This window comes from Theropithecus gelada, chromosome 17, assembly GCF_003255815.1.
Source record: "Theropithecus gelada isolate Dixy chromosome 17, Tgel_1.0, whole genome shotgun sequence".
In the NCBI taxonomy this organism is placed as follows: domain Eukaryota; kingdom Metazoa; phylum Chordata; class Mammalia; order Primates; family Cercopithecidae; genus Theropithecus; species Theropithecus gelada.
Window position 1 is genome coordinate 92310403 of NC_037685.1, and position 18839 is coordinate 92329241.

At 34.1% G+C, this 18839-nt stretch overlaps 1 long non-coding RNA gene across 1 annotated transcript; it reads right to left on the reverse strand.

Annotated features, from left to right (window-relative positions):
* Positions 1-790: 790 nt before the first annotated feature.
* On the reverse strand, positions 791-4204 carry LOC112610881. The gene is made up of 2 exons (XR_003116500.1): positions 3607-4204; positions 791-1089 (listed from the first exon to the last, which is right to left on the reverse strand). It is a non-coding gene; the product is annotated as an uncharacterized LOC112610881 (long non-coding RNA).
* Positions 4205-18839: the final 14635 nt, after the last annotated feature.

Sequence of the window (18839 nt, forward strand, 5' to 3'; positions counted from 1 at the left end):
ATACTTACAAACATTTTATCTGCTTAAAGGTAGTTCACAAGTATATTTAGTTATACATCCAAATTATAATGAAACCAACTACTATTGCCAACTGTTGGTGGAAGGCAGAACTGAGGTACATGGCTTTGTTCTCACCATATTAATACATAGAGGACTGACTGTTCTTGGAACATAGCAGATGTAGAAGTTTGAAAAATGCACACAGTGGAACAGTGCACTGTTGCCTGAGAAAAGTCAACTGCCTGAATCACAAGTGGCCTCAGAGAGTGGCATTAAAGTCATGAGATATAATAACAGCTACCAGTTTTGAGTATTCACTGGACTAACATATTTATGTGTATGTGTATGTATACGTATATAAATATGTGTGTGTGTGTTGTATATAAATTCTTACAGATAAGTATCATTATTTGCAATTGAAAACTGGGGAAATTATAGCTTAAAGCATTATGTACCTTATCCAGGATCACACAGCCATCATTTACATCATATCAAGCATTACCTTAATTCAAGAACAATTACCCTGAGTATATTCAGCTATACAGTCTATATGTTGAAAAATTGAATTTGGGAAAGGAGTGAGGATAGAGAGAATATTTTAAAATCTCAGGCATTAAGTCATATTGACCTAGCCTGACAATAAGCCCCAAATTTCCCATGAGAGTTTGTTTTCAGGCTGTTTTTCCATGGCATTGATTGGGCTCTTTTTTACTCTTAAAGTACTGTAGTTTAAACAATAAAATATGCGGTCAACTTAAATTATTCATATTAACAAGATTGGTTCAGAAAATCAATGAGCATGAAAATATAATGAAAATGTGTTACAAAGACTTCCATATTCATGTGGCATGGTCACTGCACTGTCTTCTGAAGATAGATCGTAGTGAGAAGCCAAAGAAGAACCAGGTGAATCAAACTGTGGAATGAATGAAATGTTTTTTCACAGCAGGCTGAAGCCTCTAAGGATTCAGCCAATGGAGATGGGATACATACAGCCATTTGGCTTTGATTCCCTCTGTGCTTCTCGGTGCTTTCCATGCATACTTTCTCTGGGATGCTCTTCTTTTGGTTTCAGAAGCTGGTAAATCTCTGCTGATTAACACATGATTTCTTTACAAACACAGAATCTTTCTCAGGGTGTGGGAAGCCTGATGTCTCAAAACCATTCTCTTCTTCAAAGAGCTCTTTCGTGCTTCTGTTCTGATTGTGTATCAAATCAGAGGAAAAGACATTTTCCCTTATTTCCAAGGTACGAGAAGGCATTTCACTGTAGCCTGTGGGTATGAACCAAGGAGACAGCATGGTACTTATGAGCCCAGGCTTTGTGATCACACAGATCTGGCTTCAAGTCCCCATTCTGCAATTTATTTACTAGTAGTGTTACCTTGAGCATTACTTAGAATTTTTAAGAATCAGTTTATATCCCAATTACCCTGTTTTGATTGTTACACATTACATGCCTGTATAAAAACATCACATATACTGCATACATATATGCACCTATTATGTACCTGTAATAATTATATACAAAATTTTTTTTAAAAAATTAAAATTTTATAGCATTTACCATTTACTAGAGAGTATCATAACATTATATGTGTTAAGTTACTTAATTTTTATAGCAGTTGTTGAGCTAGGTACTGTTATTGTCATTATTTTAATATGAGTCATACAGTAGCTATGTAACTTGATAAGCTTTCACAGCCAATAGTAGAGGAGCTGAGATGGGAAAGAAGGCAAGTTGCCTCCAGAACTCTCAGTCAACCATTTCCCTGCACTTTATCCTGTTAAATAGGGTTAGAAGTACTTACTTAGCTCAATGAATAGTGGTAGGTATTTAAATAAGTAAGTGTATTTAAAGTGTTTACCACAATTCTTGCCGCATAGTAAGGTTCAATAAATGCTAGCTGTAATAATCTTAATTATATTCTCCCCTTTCCTTCTCCTTCCAATCATTCATTTTCATTCAAAGTAAACCATGGTTCTTTTTATTTTTTGTACACTATATAATTGTTGCTATTCCTGTACCTTTTCCAGTGAATTTTTCTTCAATTAAAAATTCTTGTATTATGTGGATAGCTTTTCCAAAACATGATTTTTCTTCATAGTCTAGTGTATGTGACTTTATTCATTCCACTTTTTTGGTGCCTTTATCCACACTGAGTTTGATTTCTCTGGGTTTTTACTGAATTTAGAGATTTTAAAAATCATCTTATTTATGTTTTATTATAAGTTATAATCATTTTGCATGTCTTTACATATTGTTCTGTATCATTTTTAGACAGAACAGAATTTCCTCATATCAGTTTATAATGTGGATATGAACATTTTACTTGTTTCAATATTTTATATAAATATATTTTCAGTGAGGCTTATTTTATCCACATCTTTGGAAATATTTATGATAATTTAGCATGAATTACTAAATATCGAATATATGTTTTAACTGGAATGTAAAATTTTAAGATTTTCTAGTATATGTAAAACAATAGTTCCAGAAATTCTAGTTATTTATAATAGCACCGTAAGTATATGAGGATACTCATTTCTTCAAAGATATCATTATTGGATAAAGGGTATTTTATTTATTTCCAATAAGATAGTTCCAAATAGCATTTATTTGACGGGAATATTAATAATTTTGAAAATGGGAAATTGCTTTCATGTTTTTGGAGGTGGATATTAATAGTTTTTCTTAGTGTTTTATGAATAATACTATAAATACACCATAAAATATGGGTGCCATGAGTTTTATTCAAATATTTGATAAGTTTCTTGGATATTTACTGTATCTTGACTTGGATTTCCCCAATTAAATAACAAGCTCTTAATGGATAATGGTAAACACAGACTAAGCCTGTAGTCAATGTTCAATTAATAATTTTTAAATGGCTGAAAGCAATAATCTCTTAAATTTTAGTTAATTAAATACTATTAAAATATCCTTAACTCTCTCTAGCAGCATAGATGATAAATTTCCAGATATGGGAGACTCTGCCTGTTTAGGTAGTATTTGCCACAACACTATTTATTTCCTTTTAATGCTTGTAATAATGAATATAAACATAAATGTTATTTGACTATGATATGTTATATTGTTCTCTAATGTGAACATAATCAATTTAATTAATATTCTTTTACCAGAAGTAAAATGTAATGTGATTAACTTTGTTTATTGAAAGAACATGAAAATGTTTTTCTCCAAATTAAATACACCAGAAACATTGTATTCTCATTTCTATTTCTGCTAAATGGATCTCCTACCATCCAGAGACTGTCGGTCCATGAGATCTGCTAATCCACTTTTTCTTCTTTCTTTGGTCAAATTGTTCCCTAAAGTTTAGCAAAATGAAAATAATGTAAAAATTCTTTGCTCCTCCAGAGAAAATGTTTTCTTTTTGTCTGCCTTGAAAATCTGTTCTTTTCATATTTGTCTCTTGCTTACAATGTGAGAGTTAGCAATAAATGAACAACTGAATGGAAACGAAGACCTCAGAGTTGTTTTCCCCGTGGAGTCAATGCCTTTGGGTAAACAGTGACTCTTTATTCTTCCTGTGGTTTGTGGTATATATATTTTCATTATCTGTAAAGTATAGAAAATAATACCTTTCTCTGATGTCATGCAGATTAAGTAAAAAGTGTGTCCGTAAAGAGCTTAAAATTTCAGAAACAAAAAATGTTCTTATTTCACTACCAGGGTTGTAGATGAATTCACATGGTCTTCAATGCCAAAGCTTGATAAGATAAAGCTGCTGTAATCAGCCTCATAGAATAATCCTGCAGTAATGTTTTGTACTCCAGTGTCGACCAGTCTTCACTATTGTCTCTTTCTACCTTTTCTCATTTCTTCCTGTTACCTAGTTTGTATTTCCTTATATATAATAGAAAAAAAAAGATTCTAAAGGTCAAAGATATTATCAATAAATCAGCCACTGGGATATTGCTGTCAATATACAATATTTTATATGACAAAAATATTATATGCCTCATTCGAGCCATTTTATATTAAGGCAATATTTGAGACTTTTTTTTTTTTTAACTTGAGATGGTAGGCATTGCAGAAAGTGTGAACTCAGTGTATATTCTTGGACTTTATGACACATGAAATGTTTTAGAATTTAAAATCAATTAAGTAAAGGATATATAAACTACTTTTATTAATAGGAATTACAAAGTTATGCTAATCTCTTAGTTCAATAAAATTTTGCTGACTACCATCCAACTAACTAGGTACTGTTATTATCCTAGTTATAGATGGGAAAATCAAGGCACAGATCTTATATTATTTTTATTATCTTAAAGGAATATCCGAGACTGGGTAACTTATAAAGAAAAGAGATATATTTGGCCCATGTTTCTGCAGGTTGTACAAGAAGTGTGGCACCAGCCTCAGCTTCTAATGAAGGCTTCAGGCTGCTTCCATCTATGGTGGAAGGTGAAGGGGAGCCAGTGTGTGCAGCGATCACATGGCAAGAGAAGCAGCAAGAGAAAGGAAGAAGTACCAAGTTCTTTTTAACAATTAACTCTTGTGAGCAAGAGCAAGAACTCACTCATTACCCTGAGAAGTCATTCATGAGGAATCTTCCCTTAGGACCTAGAAATCTCCCCTTAGGCTCCACCTCCAACATGGGGATCAAATTTCAACAGGCAATTTGGGGGACCAACACCCAAACTATAGTACACAATGAGTACATTAGGCAAAGTTATAAATCAGTTCCAAACTCTCAGCAGTTTAACACAATAAAGATTTATTTCTTTGGGAGGCCGAGGCGGGTGGATCACGAGGTCAGGAGATCGAGACCATCCTGGCTAACATGGTGAAACCCCGTCTCTACTAAAAAAATACAAAAAACTAGCCGGGCGTGGTGGCGGGCGCCTGTAGTCCGAGCTACTCGGAGGCTGAGGCAGGAGAATGGCGTAAACCCGGGAGGCGGAGCTTGCAGTGAGCCGAGATCGCGCCACTGCACTCCAGCCTGGGTGACACAGCGAGACTCCGTCTCAAAAAAAAAAAAAAAAAAAAAAAAAAAAAAAAAAAAAAGATTTATTTCTTACTCACATTAGATGTTTATTGTTATTCTCCACATATTTTCACTCAAGGATCAGGCTGATCTCTTTCACCACGTAATCTCTGCATGTTCTGGCACCCCTTCACCTTCCACCGGGAGTGGAAGGAACCTGAAACCCTCACGAATTGGATGCTGGTGTCATGCTTTTTATACAGCCTGCAGAACCATAAGCCATATACACCCCTTTTCTTCATAAATTAAGAAAGACCATTGCTTGTGACTCCTCTTATCCAATTCTTAGCTTTCCGTGTCACTGTGGAAGGAAGGAGTAAACATGGAGAGCTCATAGCAGCTATGAAATGGCTTACCCAAACTGGGCACACATTGCTTCCACTCACAGCTTACTGGCCAGAACTCATCGCATCCCTCCCATTCCTACTGTCTGTAAGAGATTAAAACATGTAGACCTCTCTTATACCCAGAAAGAAATACTGAATTAGATCTGAACACTTAGAATAATTTTAGAAGAAAGTTTAAGTAGCTCATCCAAAACCCAACAGCTGGTAAATGGTGGAACTGAGATTTAAATCCAGATAAACTGACTGCAGAGCCAGCATTGCAAACCATCTTTATATCATTAATATTCATTTAGAAAACATCTGATGTCATTTTATGGCCTCCATTTCTTGTTTCAAATTCTAAGCTTATGATTTTATTTTAGAGTCATTTATTCCAAATATCTATTGCGTTAAAATCCAATAAACACATGGCTTCTTGAGAAACAGTTTCACCCTTTTCTAATACACATCCATAAGTGAGTGCAGCTATTGAGCATGTTCTCAGGAAATATATATTTGTGTACAAATATATACACACATATTATAAATTGCATATGCATGTATTTTATGATATGTATTACACATATATATTATATATGTATTTACACAAACATATAGACATATTAACAACAAACAGCACTGACAGTGCTGTTTTTAAAATAATCATTTTAATTGCTCATTCTCTTCAGATTTTTAAATGTCATACTACATCTGTTACCTTACAAGGCTGCTAGCCAAAAAAAGGACAAAGTATTTTGGATGTTTTACCCATATTCTGAGATGATAAAAATTCTATTTCCTCAATCTGCCAAGCAAGCTTCATATTTTAGTAACTCTAAACATTAAAGAACTCTTTGTATAGGGTCTCAAATAAATAGCAGATGGATTTCAGGTTGTCTACATTAAAATGCACATCTGCTCTGAACAAGATATAAATGTAAAATTTTGAGCTTTCTATTTATAGCTTTAGCCTAGTGAGGAAAAACAAACAAACAAACAAACAAACCTAAAGCACGCATTAGATTTCAGAATAGCTTCTTGTTATTGTCTGCTCAATAGCAAATAATATGAGGATCATAAAGTCTTGAAGAAGACGTTGAATTTCTTCTGGGAATGGATAGAAGTGCTCTCTGGTGTGTTAAAATCATTTCAAAGGGTGCTTGCTGGAAAGAAAAACATTTTATTTGCCAAAGAAATTTTAGTTATATGTGGGTTTACAAACTTCTATGGACCTGCTAGAAATAGTAGATGCAACAGTGAAGTAAAGAAATCAAGACACTGAAGGTCTTGTGTTTTGTGCTTAGGTATTGGTGTCTGTCTTTTGATTTCGATTAGATTTCAGCTCATTTCAACAATTATTACACTATCAGCAAAATGTTGAAATATGTAATAACATATTACCTTTAATCTATTATTGAATTACCATTCTGATAAATTTTCAATTTAAGATATTTTGATGTTTTTATAACTAAATATGAAGATGTATGTTACACATGCTTTAAAGTTTACTGAATAAGCAACAACAGAATTGAAGCAATGCAAAAATAAGGTAACAAAGGCATTTATTAATTCGATATTATGACAAATTTAGTTGTGACTTTAGAGAGCTTAATTTGCTTCTCACTATGTTATTCCACAGGTTACAATATCATTTAGTCATCTCAAAAAAGAAATACTTTTTTCTTGTGGAATTGGCCGGGCGCGGTGGCTCAAGCCTGTAATCCCAGAACTTTGGGAGGCCGAGACGGGCGAATCACGAGGTCAGGAGATCGAGACCATCCTGGCTAACATGGTGAAACCCCGTCTCTACTAAAAACTACAAAAAACTAGCCAGGCGAGGTGGCGGGCGCCTGTAGTCCCAGCTACTCGGGAGGCTGAGGCAGGAGAATGGCGTAAACCCGGGAGGCGGAGCTTGCAGTGAGCTGAGATCTGGCCACTGCACTCCAGCCTGAACGACAGAGCAGACTCGGTCTCAAAAAAAAAAAAAAAAAAAAGACTATGACACTTGGACAATTACATACAATAGCCTTTTATTGCAAGAATACATTATAATTACAATGTTGTACTTTTTTTTTTTGTAACAAAGCATTTTTAAGAGATTTAGAGCTCTGCAATCTTGATATTATTCTAGTATCTGCTACTACTGTATTTCTTCAGAGAAATAATTAGTAAAATATTGTGGCAAAACAATGTACTACAGTAGAAAGCCTTTCTACTTGTAAGTCAACAATTAATGTATCACAATAGCTAGGAATAGATCTAAAATATTAATTTCATATTGAAATGTACCTCTACCTGATCACAGATTTCTATTTTTTTTGAGTCTGTAGTAAGCTACTGTCATGTTCTATAGAATAATATTGGATTCTGAACTGATAGGAACAAGATAACAGAGAAGAAAACCAAGTTTTCAGGAGTGTGTTTCCTCTTGGTACGTTTGGATGATAGTAGGTAAGGAACTGGAAAATTTCTGGACGACTATGGTTCCTATTTTGTCTATTTTTTGAAAACTGGGAGAATATTTTTTAATGGGGAAAAGGTGAAAGGCATATATTTCTTGTTGAATTTCATGTCTTATTTGAGCAATAATTGTGAAAGGGCTTAGAGATACCCATGAGAGAGGTTATAATTAGAGATGTGATAATTCTATACACACAGAAGTGGTAGGTGAAACCATGGACTTAGTAAAATCATCTAAGGAAAATGGCCAGAGGGATGAAAGAAAAAGTCAAAGGCAAAAATATGGATTATAATAACAAAGAAGAATCAGCCACAAAGGGCTAAGAGGCTGAGAAAGAGTAATCAGAGAGTTAGAATTTTAAAACCAAACTAGAGAAGACAAACGAAGTAAACATTTCAGTAAAGGGAGTAAAGTATAAATTAATAGTTCTTATATGTTAGACACTGTACTGAGTTCTTTACATACTTTATCTCATGTCAAGTTCCCAATAATCTTTCGAAGTGATGCCATGTTCCAAATTTACAAATGAGGTAAATAAAGCAGAGAACAGCTAAACTTGCTTCCTGCTGCACATGTCCCTTAAGTACTACAGATGAAGTTCAAACTCCGGTATGTCTGACTGCAGCTCACACTCTTAAATTCCCCTCTCTACCAGAACAGAAAAAGAGTTGATGATTTCTAATTGATTTTTATTTGACTACTTTTGACTTTGGACATTATCATTGAAAAAGAGATTATTAGATTTAGCAGCTAGTAACAATACATTTGGTATATTAGAATAAGAAATTCATTGAGTCTTGGGGAATTTATGAAAAAATATTTTATAAAACATAATGTGAAGGAAAGAAGGTTACAAATAAATTTATAAACAATAATGATACCCAGCAATGATCTATATAATTACACAAACTGTGAACAATAATGAATATACTACTTAATATTTCAACATCAGTTTTTCCTTTGATAAAATGAACATAGTGCTTGAATTATTTTAGGTGAATAAATTAAGTAATATACACAAGATATCTTGTTACTATGAGTAGTGAATAATACAAGTTCCAATAAAAATAATATTTGCTATCTCTCAATCAAAATACGTGATTTGGCTGAGTTCTACTTTTGAAGAGTGAGACTAATAGAAACCAGATTGCAATATGCTAATGAATAGATGAGTTATCTGCTAATGGAAACAATGATTGTAGATTTTTAAAAAAATGTTTGACAATGAAAAGAATTGCATTAGGGATGCAGTTGAATGGGATGATGAAAGTTGAAGAAGCAAAATGTTTACAGACTAGAGAGAGAAAAAAACTAAAGATGAAAAAGTTGATAGAACAATACCTTTGAAGAGGCCTGATAAAATAAAATTGAAATCCTTTAAAATCATTGAATTTGCATAATTCCCATGATAATTTGTTTATTTCCCCCTTCTTTTCAACCCTTTTTAATAACAGGTACTGGAGATCTTGATATAAAAGATCAGGTTAACTTTCAGAATATCTGAAACCAGGTCTACTCTCTCTGCTGCTGACTCATGATGCGACTATGGGCAAGTCATTCGGTGTCCCAGGGTTTAGTTTATTCATTTGGATAATAGGGCAGTTGGATTAGAGAATTCCTGAAATCCTTTGCTGTTGTTCAGACTAGTTTCGACTGACTAAAACAGGTTGTTTTTGAATTTGATACTTGTCATCTTTTTCTTTGTTCTTAACCCAACACTAGTCTCTAAATGTTTGGAGGAAAAGAACACACAAAACAACACAAGAAAACCTTTACACATCCTAAGGGTGGGTGAAATTGGATAGGCAGGAAAACTTTCAGTCTTTTGCCTAGGTGATTTCAGATGTTTATGGCCTAATTATGTATATATATAATTATTTATAATATTTATGCAGAAATAGATATAAATATAATATAGTATAAATATAAATGTCAGAGCTTTTTCCTCCCTCCCGCTTTCTCTCCCTTTTTCTTTCTTTCTCCTTCCTTCCCTGCCTCCTTCTCTCTTCTTTCTCATTCTCTTTTCTTCTTTCTCTCTCACTTCCTTCCTTTTTTACACCCTTCCTTCATTTTCTTTTCTTCCTTCTTTCCTTTCTTCCAAACCAGCAAGGCAAGTTATTTCCTTTACAGTGGTCTTGCTATTTCTGTTACTCACTGCTTAAGTGAGAAGTTCATTTAGACTAAAATAAAAGAAATATTTTCATATAGTAAATAATGAAAATATGCAATGTAAACCATATTAAATGAAGTTTGTTTAATAAATGCAAAGTATTAAACACTATAAAATCATCTACTTTTATGTTTCAATAATTTACAAACCTAAGATTTCCTTCTGCAGAAGATAGGAAAGTGAATGTAAATTATCTTAATATTTCACCTTTTAAAATCAAATATTTATCCTTTAAAACCCAACATTAAACTCAGAATTATTTTATTTTAAAATCTACTAAACATCTTACCAATCTATGTGTATAAACATTTCTGGGAAAACTGGGTAAAGTTTAAACTTATTTAGGTTTCAGTTTCAGGAGACTATCATTCAGTTCAGTTTTTGATGATCAGCCACTGTTACTTTTATTCTGTATGTTCAAATGAGGTAGCTGAAGTGTTTTTTAGATGAAACACTTTAGGCAACTTCACGTATAGACATTAAATATCAATTTAATAATTTTACTTTAAAATTTGTCCATTTTTTTAAAGAACAGAATAGGTATTCTACAATGAATACATTGAAATATGTATTTCTTCTCAACTAATTCAGAAAACTTGAAGATCAACATCTTACATGATTTTACAGATCATTCCAGATCTAATTCTATGATTACTGCCTGTTGTATAAGCGCATGTACTTATACCTCCATACTCACAGTCTGTACACACCTTTACACATATACACAGTAATATTCATATACATACATACACACACACACACACAACAAATGCATCCACATGTGCATATACCCACATTTCTGGTTTACATTGTGAAAGCAAAATAAACGTCGGGACCTCAAACTCTCTAAGGCAGAGGTAGAATTCAATATGGGAACTACATCATGCAAACCTGCCTCCCTCACAATTCATGTACTAGCAAATTCCTTGTGGGCCCCAAGATATTTACACCAACACAGTCTGTTGAATTTCACCGTGACGATGTAAACTGATAACTTTTCTTCACAGGTATGGGGCAAAGGAGAAAACTGAAGTCATCCCTCTGCTTACCTGAGACAGATGTATATCTGATTGCTTCTTCTGCCTTATGTTTATTTTATCTTTCGTAAAAATGCAGATTCACTGAGCTAGATGAATGCATAAGTGACTATTCCTCTATTCCACTCTCACATGGGACTCAAAATAATGCAACCAATGGCTTGCCTCTTATCTACCCACACCTTTGTAAAATTTCTTCCTCTTTCCCCAATATCTGCCATTTCCCCTCTATATATGGAAGCCCACAAAATCGTCTTTGGAGAAAGGTACAGACCTGTCTCCTGAGTATGCGTCCTCATCCTCGGCAAATAAAATTCTAAATGGATTGAGATTTGTCTCAGATACTTTTTGGTTTATGAGGTAATCATTTGTGGAAGAATAAGAAACAATACAAATTTTCCACAAAATTACTTTAGTGCATTTCCAGAAGACATTGTAAACCAAATGTTTTCAGACATATGCTAATTTGGGAAAGAGTTTTAAAGATACATTGCTTTTTAAATAAAAAAGTGGAAATCACAGTGCATTTTAGATCTCCTATCCCATGAGTTCCTTTATCAATTATTCCTTAGGAGAAAAGTCTTAACATAATAGTGATTTCTGTATTGTGCTGAGGAAAAGTAAGGTCTGTGGTATGGTGCTAATATGATACAGGTGAAATGTTTAATACTATAAGACTTTCATATCATTTCTTATCGCATTAACACAGGAACAGCATTCCTCTCTTGGCCACCTTAGTTTTCCCATTGCCTGCCACTGTTGGGGATTCATGAATATTTAAAAGTTGTGAAAATAAGCTCTTGTTGACTCTGAGTTATGGTTCAAGAGCTCAGGTTGAGGTGACTTTTTTTTTTTTTTCCTTGCCGAAGTTAGATTCTCTCAAGGAAGATTCTATCACTTGCAATGGAGCACAATACCTGAGAGAAAATGGTTAGGCCTTTCCAGATACTTCTCAGAACACTGGAGCAGGGATCTATGATATTGTGTTGTTTCCTCCAGTTGACTACAGAGGGCCCACGAGCTGCAAGCAGAAACGTCACCATGTTAACGGCAAAAGAAGAGGCATACATATTCAGAGAGTTTTCTGTTTCTTCATTGCCAAGCTTCCTGCTGATTTTCTTGCAATTGAGGATGTAGCAATTTAACAGTTTACTATTGATCCCTCTGAAGCTGACAGATTTGCATAAATACTGTGCATAGGCACTAGTTCATTTCATGTGTTTGTCTATGTGATTTTGTATTATTTCTTGATTCCTTTTTGTTGAAGAAAAAAATAGCAGTAAATGAGTGTGGATTCCATTACGACTTCTGATTTGTAATTTTTTTCTTTTTGTGAAGCAGACAGAAAACATATCCATTCAATACATATAGAATGGGGCTGATAGTCCTCTAAAAGTAGAGATATAATATCTGACAAAGATACATTTTACTTTTGAATGGTTTGTTTAATTTAAATATGGCTTAGGTAAAATTATTATATATTATGTGGATTCAGCATAGCAATGGTTATTCAATCAATTTTCATTTGTTCAATGATCACAAGCTTTTCACATTGTCCTAAACACACTAAGCACAATAAAATCAAGGTATTTGAACTTTATTAACTTGCATCCTTTCGTCTTGGATAAATGTAAAGACTCATATTTGCTACTTTTACTATGAAAACAATTAAAGTGTTAATATGTTTTTTCTCCTGTAACTTACAAGATTTAATCTTTTTTTTTTTTTTTTTTGGATGGAGTCTTGCTCTGTTGCCTAGGCTGGAGTGCAGTGGTGAGATCTTGGCTCACTCCAAGGTCCACTTCTTGGGTTCATGCCATTCTCCTGCCTCAGCCTCTGGAGTAGCTGGGACTACAGGTGTCCACCACCATGCCCAGTTAATTTTTTGTGTTTGTAGTAGAGCTGGGGTTTCACTGTGTTAGCCAGGATGGTCTCGATCTCCTGACCTCGTAATCCACCCACCTCAGCCTCCCAAAGTGCTGGGATTATAGGCCACTGCACCTGGCCAATTAGAGATTTAATTTTTAGCCAATTTAAATTTAATATTTAAGAAGTAAAAAATACTTCAACTTCTAGTCATAGTCATTGTGTATCACAGGTCAATGGTAATTTAGCACTTATAATCTTAAAATACAAGATTATCATGAATTAATATGTTGTGTCCCTAACAAAACCTTCAATCAAGCTGACTTAAACATTTATAACACTTATCCCAAATAATAGAAAGCCTAGAGATAAGGTGGATTCTAGACATGACATGACTGGGGCCTCTGGTTCAACTTCTCCTTGATTTTCTTATCTGTATCCCCCCCCCTTACATCAGCATTTTTAACTCCATTCTGATGGTGTTCCTGGTTATGTCAAAGCAAAAGCCTACACTAGACAAAGTTAAGCAGGCAAGAAAGACTTTGTTTAAAGCTATTGCAGTAGGAAAGAGAGATCAGATCTGAATTCAAACTTAACTGTGGTAAAACACAAGGGAGGAGGATTTTCAAGAACTAGGATAAGGTATATCCAAGGTCATCTGTGTTTGCTAACTGACTTTGTCCAAAGTAGAACAAAGTTTCCTGTATCTTCATGACAGAAGATAGTTTTGCAACTCAGAGCAAGAAAACAACAGGAGTTAGCCTCCTCCTCTCCCATGGATATTGGGAGAGAGGGACACAATCTCCCTTGTTGACTATATTTCCAAGAGATGGTTCATAGTCCTGTAGAAAGACAGTCCTGGTAGCAAAACTGGCAAAAGTCTTTTAAAAAGGTTTATATCTCAAAAGGGCTGAGAAAGGATTTATAATGACAAGTTTTCTAAAATAAGTGTTCTGAGAAAAGGGAGGTCAGGGCCTAGAGCATGGAGATCAGTGCTTAGAGCAGGAGCATGTCTAAAGTTAGGTCCAGCTGAAGGGAACACTAAAGCTGTCTTGATCACTTTTATCATGATTTCCAGTAGCAATTAGGCAGCTTGCTTTATTCGTTAACTCTCATAGGAGAGAGGAAAAAAAAAAACTATCTTTAATCCATTGATTATAAATTCTTCCTTATAGTCTATTTAGCAGACTCAGTCCACATGCTCACTTCTCAATGCCCATAAAGATTAACAGGACAATATCATGTGATAATTGGCTTATGCCTGGGTTCCTGAGTCAATCATTGGAAATAGGAATTTCATTATTGGTTTGTATTTACTCTGGAGTTGACAATGGCAAGAGTATTTGAATTACATTTGGGGTCCCTTTTGAAAAACAGAAGAGAGAAATGGATTCTGGGTAGGCAAGAATCATTGTCACTACATCTTCTTTTAAAGATGTTTTTCATTTATCTATCAATTTTAGTAGCTCATGTGCTCTACTTTAAAGCACTAGGATAGCACTTTAAAAACCATCTATTGCTAGTCACAAAAATCTATCTACTGCATGATTCTAATTCCACTTATAAGAGGTATGTAGAGTAACCAAATTCACAGAAACAGAAACTAGGGGCTGTGGGAGGGAGAAATGGGTAGTTGTTTAATGACTAGTAAGTTTCAGTTTCGCAAATGGAAAAGTTGTGAAATTTGTTGCACGCCACAATGTAAATATACTTAACAATAATGAACTGTGTTCTTAGAAATAGTTAAGATGATAAATTTGTTATGCATTTTTCCTCAGTAAAAAATAAAATAAAATCTATATAAAAATACCGAAGTAATTTGCAATGAATTAGTTTAACAGTTTCTATTATTGTCATCGTTCTATTTGTGAGGTTGTCTTTTAAATTTGTATGTTTATATTTTGCTCATAAGGAGATTTTAATTTTAATTTTTGTATCATAATAATATAAATTATTGTAAACATTACTACACTGAATATGTTTTACACTTCTCTGGAAATAATATTGGAGTTAATTAGTTTATCTTCATTCTAAAATGCAGAAAATAGATGCAGATTATAGAAAATAGTGCACATTAAGGCACTACAGTGACACCCTTTAAACACACAAACTAAAAAGCAGAAAACTTATTCCCTTTACACTTCTAAAACACCTTTCCACACCTCTTACCCCACAATCATTCACATATATCTTATGCTACAACAGTAACTGCCTTTTGCTTCTGAATATTATAACATGGAAAAAAACCAAGGTTGTGATAAGAAAGTGATCAAAATTGGGCATGATATAAAGAGAGATACAATTTTACTGTACAGCAATATTTTATGTACATATGATACCACAAGACAAAGTTTCAGAGGTTAATGTCCATGAGAAAGCTATTTTAGAACAAAGTATGCAACTTTTCTAATCATAATATATCTTCTAAAATAAATATGAAATGTTTCTTCATCAAGATAAGATTTATGAGTTCTGGCTTATGAGTCATTAGCACATTAATTTACTTTTTGAATTAAGAAGGACATATGCCAACTGGTTAAGAATTAGTAAAATTAGGTAATTATCATATTTTTTAACTTTTCTTTTTCTAGTATACAAAGTTTTGAGTTACTTCAAGACTACTCAAAATATTCAGACATAGCCTATATAACTTCATTCAAATATGAAAAGCATACTTTTACCAGTAACGAATTAGTGCTTGACAATATAATTGGATTGTTTATTTCACATACTTAATATTTTTCTAAATATTAAATTAGAATTTTAAAAAGTGAAAGTTTAGTTAGATATTATTAATCCCACTTAATTACTAACATCGCTCAAATAGTTATATATTTTCAAATATCTGAAACTCAAGGAATAGACAAGGTGGGGGCCATGGAGAGAACTCAATGCCACTAGGATGTAATATTTTAACTTCATTTAGTATATTGATCAAGTTATCTAGGTCTTAATCCTTTTTATTTTTTTTTTAGGGAAAACAATTACTGATTTTAAGAAAGATGTTATACATCTATGGATATTACAGTTTTTTATAGGGGTGGGGCCAAGATGGCCAACTAGAAGCAATGGCAATCAGAACCAAAGACAAAAACCACATGATTATCTCAGGAGATGCAGAAAACGCCTTTGATAAAATTCAACATCCCTTCATGTTAAAAACTCTTAATAAACTAGGTATTGATGGAACATATCTCAAAATAATAAGAGCTATTTATGACAGAGTCACAGCCAATATCATATTGAATGGGCAAAAGCTGGAAGCATTACCTTGGAGAACCAGTACAAGACAAGGAAGCCTTCTCTCACCACTCCTATTCAACATAATATTTGAAGTTCTGGCCAGGGCAATGAGGTAAGAGAAAGAAATAAAGGGTATTCAAATAGGAAGATAGGAAGTCAAATTGTCTCTGTTCGCAGATGACATGATTCTATATTTAGAAAACCCCATCCTCTCAGCCCCAAAACTCTGTAAGCTGATAAGCAACTTTAGCAAAGTCTCAGGATACAAAATCAATGTGTAAAAATCACAAGCATTTCTTTAAAGCAAAAATAGATAAGCAGAGAGCCAAATAATGAATGAACTCCCACTCAGAATTGCTACAAAGGGAATAAACTACTAGGAATAAAGCTAACAAGGGATGTGAAAGACCTCTTCAAGGAGAACTACAATCCACTGCTTAAGGAAATAAGAGAGGATACAGAAAAATGCAAAAACATTCCATCCTCATGGATAGGAAGTCAATATTGTGAAAATGGCCATACTGCCCAAAGTAATTTATAGATTCAGTGCTATTCTAATTCAACTACTATTGACATTCTTCACAGAATTAGAAAAAAACTACTTTAAATTTCATATGGAATCAAAGAAGAACTCATATAGCCAAGACAATCCTAAGCAAAAACAACAAAGCTGGAGGCATCACATTATCTGACTTCAAACTATACTACAAGGTTATAGTAACCAGAACAGCATGGTACTGGTATCAAAACAGACCTATAGATCAAGGAACAGAATAGAGACCTCAGAAATAACACCACATATCTACAACCATGGGAAAACTGGTTAGCCATATGCAGAAGACTGAAACTGAATCCCTTCCTTACACCTTATACAAAAATCAACTCAAGATGGATTAAAGACTTAATTGTTTTTTATGGCTGCATAGTATTCCATGGTGTATATGTGCCACATTTTCTTAATCCAGTCTGTCACTGATGGACATTTGGGTTGATTCCAAGTCTTTGCTATTGAGCATAGTGCCGCAATAAACATACGTGTGCATGTGTCTTTATAGCAGCATGATTTATAATCCTTTGGGTATATACCCAGTAATGGGATGGCTGGGTCATATGGTACATCTAATTCCAGATCCTTGAGGAATCGCCATACTGTTTTCCATAATGGTTGAACTAGTTTACAATCCCACCAACAGTGTAAAAGTGTTCCTATTTCTCCACATCCTCTCCAGCACCTGTTGTTTCCTGACTTTTTAATGATCGCCATTCTAACTGGTGTGAGATGGTATCTCATTGTGGTTTTGATTTGCATTTCTCTGATGGCCAGTGATGATGAGCATTTTTTCATGTGTCTGTTGGCTGTATGAATGTCTTCTTTGTGTCCTTTGTAGGGACATGGCTGCAGCTGGAAACCATCATTCTTAGCAAACTATCACAAGAACAGAAAACCAAACACCGCATGTTCTCACTCATAGGTGGGAACTGAACAATGAGATCACTTGGACTCAGGAAGGGGAACATCACACACCGGGGCCTATCATGGGGAGGGGGAAGGGGGGAGGGATTGCATTGGGAGTTATACCTGATGTAAATGACGAGTTGATGGGTGCTGACGAGTTGATGGGTGCAGCACAGCAACATGGCACAAGTATACATATGTAACAAACCTGCACGTTATGCACATGTACCCTAGAACTTAAAGTATAATAATAATAAAAAATAAATAAATAAATAAAAGACTTAATTGTAAAACCCAAAACCATAAAAATCCTAGAATAAAACCTAGGCAATACCATTCAGGACATATGCATGGGCAAAATCTTCATGATGAAAATGCCAAAAAAATTGCAACAAAAGCCAAAATTGACAAATGTGATCTAATTTAACTAAAGAGCTTCTTCACAGCAAAAGAAACTATCATCAGAGTGAACAGACAATCTACAGAATGAGGGAAAATCTTTGCAATCTATCCATCTGACAAAGGTCTAATATTCAGAATTTATAAAGAACTTAAACAAATTTACAATAAAAAACCAAACAACCCCATCAAAAAGTAAGCAAAGGATATGAACAGACACTTTTTAAAAGATGACATTTACGGGGCCAACAAACATGAAAAAAAGTTCAACAGCGCTGATCATTAGAGAAATGCAAATTGAAACCACAATGAGATATTTCTCATGCCAGTCAAAATGATGATCATTAAAAATTCAAGAAACAATAGATGCTGGTGAGGTCGCAGAGAAATAGGAATGCTTTTACACTGTTGGTGGGAGTATAAATTAGTTCAACAATTGTGGAAGACAATATGGGATTTAGAACCAGAAATACCATTTGACCTAGCAATCCCATTACTGGGTATATACCCAAAGGAAAATAAATCATTATACTATAAAGACACACCCACTTGGATGCTTATTGCAGCAGTATTTACAAAAGCAAAGACATGGAACCAAACAAATTTCCATCAATAATGGACTGGATAAAGAAAATATGGTACATATACACCATGGAATACTAGGCAGCCATAAAAATGAATGAGACCATGTCCTTTGCAGGGACAGGAATGAAGCTGGGAACCATTATCCTCAGTAAACTAACACAGGAACAGAAAAAATAAACACTGCATATTCTCAATCATTAGTGGGAGTTGAACAAAGAGAACACATGGACACAAGGAGGGGAACAACACAAATGAGACCATGTCCTTTGCAGGGATCT